Genomic DNA, 3,142 nt, shown 5'->3' on the forward strand with positions numbered 1-3,142 from the left:
AATCAGATCAATGAGCCATATAATGTAATCAAACTCTTACCAGAGTCAGACAGGAGAAGAGCACAAACATTGTGGAGAAATGCCTTCAGTGCTGTTCTTTGTTCTGTTTTCAATTCTCTTCAATTCTGATATAACTGATGAAGGCAAACAGTCACCTCTCACAAGAGTAGTTTGGACACAAGCGCATAGCTTGAAGCCTGGTAAGATGGTTTGGCTCCAGCTGCCTTGCAAGGTTATTATGTTGTATAATGACAAATAAATTACCTTTATTCTTGTATTCTTATTCTATTCTCTTATATAGAATATATATTGCTATGTATATATTCTAAACACGCATGCGTTGTTTATTTCACACAACAGTGTTAAGCTTTATTATTCGAGACACAAGTGACTGACACTCACACACACAAACACACAACACAGCCACTAAAATATGAGTAGCTTATGATGCCTTCACAGTGGAGTTGTTGCCTAGAGATTGATAGCAGGTTAAATTAGACCTGTGGACAATGACTAATGAAGCGTCACTGTGATAGTTGTCACTGCTCTCATGCCCACAGGTCAGGGAAAAACTGACCTTCTGCAATTATGAAAGCCTTATTTGTGCAGAGCACTGTCACTAGCGGAGAGAGATGAGGTGTTGCTCTTAATGCCTTCCTGCCCAGCTAATGCTGCATGCTCCAGCATCAGATAACGGCGAGCTGTTACCCTCTGAGAAATGTGTTCTCTTAAGATTTTATCAGGGCTCCCATATGTAGGCTTTATTAGGCAGTGAAAAGGGTGATGGGCTCCAAAGCTACATTGTGGTGTGTCCAAGGAGAACAGAAAAGTGTATGTATATTTCAAAAAACAGTTGACTGAATCTTAGTCAATTCTTTCAAATATTACAAAACAGCATTGACAGGTAAAAGTAGTTGGGTGTAGATTGATTAGCTAGCATGATGGTCTGCATGCATAATTATATATAATATATATTATATATAATTGTAAAAAGTAAGGGCAAACTCCTCAGTCAGACATTTTCAGGGGACCTACCAGAGTGGGTGGATCCCTAAAAACACATTAAAATAAAGCACTTATGGTATGGTCATTGTTGCTGATCTGGAAAATGAGATTCTTTCTGTACTCCTATTTGTATCCAAAAGCGCACACACTTGGCTGGTTTTGTAAAAATCATTAAAAAAACACAGTATTTCTCTGTATTTTCAGCCTTAAAGGTTTGGTGTGTAACGTTTTGGTGGATTGTTTGGGGTTGGATTATGTTACATACAGCAACTTCACATTATAAATGTGTCATCCACAGGTAGTACATTTTTGCATCCTCAAAACAACAGGCCTTAAGTAGGGCACTCTAAATCTCATCATTTTGTTGTCTGAAATAGCTGTATGTTTTTTAAAGAGGGGTCAGGCCTGTTTACACCTTCCATAGTAATAAATAATAAATTAATAATAATAATAAGAAGTTTGCAAAGATTTACGAACAGGGCTTATTGCAGAAGCTTATAAAAATTCACAAGGCTCTGACTAAATGAAGATTTTTCTGTGTGTGTGTGTGTGTGTGTGTTCCATTAACGTCTCAGCTCTCTCTTTACAACAAAGGCTAGGGAGTGTTATTCCTGATCAGTATTCATTCCTCTGTGCTCTTCTTAGGGGCTGTCTGTGATTACACATAAACTCCTATTACGATATTTGGGCCAGTCAGGTTTATGAAGACACCGAAATGATGTGAAAGTGAAACAGGTGCTCTTACAAATAATGGATAACACAAGATTAATTGGATGTATATACTAGAAATGAATGTTTGGGATAAAATATGAAAGGTCAGGGAATGATTTAGCTTTCAAAATGCATTTTTAACATTCTAGAAAGAAACTTAACATTATTTTGAACCCAGTGGTATCTTATGAGTATTAAATGAGAATGCAACTTTGAATGATATCATCATACTAAAAGATAAAATCCCAACAGCTGTCCTAACAGATTGTTTCGTGTGTTATCCCCTGCCCTTATGAGACTGTTAAGGCTAAAATATGGGTTTCCAATATATTGTTTTGAGCTTTCACTGCAAGTGATTTCCATAAAAAAAGTCCATATATTTGTAATTTCCTTTCACTTGGTGCTTCCTATGATGGCTCACTATATGTGTTTGAGTCATTAGTATAATGAAAAATACTAAAACACATCATTTTCTCTGATTTAGCCATTGCTTTTGATGGTTCAGGCAGCGGTGTGATGTTGTTCGAACAAATTACATTTTATCTAAATTGCAAAAGTAGCAGTGAAAATCCAAAAAAGTACATATTTTTTATCAATCAGACATAGCAAAAGAGGTCACAACAGCCGGATCAATAATAAGGAGCTAACATTGCACAGTTTTATAGTGTATCCTCCTGAGCATTTAGTATTTATACGTTTATACTGAATGTTATTTGACATTTATTTGTTAACTGTAATGAACCACAGGCAGTTTTTATTATGTAATGTCCCTCCCAAGTAATAAAAAATGATATAAGGTATGACTGTGAAAGTGTTCTCCAAAAACAACATGGGCATTACCTCAACAAACATATCCTGTTTTCCCATTGGCAAACATTAACTTTGCAGAAGGAAGGTGGAAGGTGTTGTCTACCACGAAGTCAGGAAGGCAATATAACAGAGACAAATGGTCAGAGCATCTTACCTCCTCTTAACCCTGTGATGGGCCAGATGGGAATGGAATCTGGGCCCATCGAAAGCCATAAATCACACACATTCACAGTTCAGCGCCAGCACCAGCCCTGTTGGTATAGTGTGTTACTACGCAATGTTATTCCCTGAGTGCATCACACAAAAACACACTATTTGTTTGTTTGTTTGTGTGCATGGATACATTGACTGCACGTGTATCCAACACAGACACGCAGATCCATGTGCATTATTATACATATATGTACTTAAGGCAACACATGCACACACACACACACACACACACACACACACCAAGGCATGCATAGTTTTTTGTGGTCAGATTAGGGTTTCCCCTGAAAGATTTTAAGTACGCTGGTGACATCTGCTGGTCAGTGATTAAAAAAACAAGCTACCTAATAAAACCTGAGCAAATCACTGTTTATTGTGCAGGCAAACAGACATGTTCATGCAGAGT

This window comes from Morone saxatilis, unplaced genomic scaffold (assembly GCF_004916995.1).
Source record: "Morone saxatilis isolate NCDOM2014 unplaced genomic scaffold, NCSU_SB_2.0 Contig2, whole genome shotgun sequence".
Taxonomy (NCBI): domain Eukaryota; kingdom Metazoa; phylum Chordata; class Actinopteri; family Moronidae; genus Morone; species Morone saxatilis.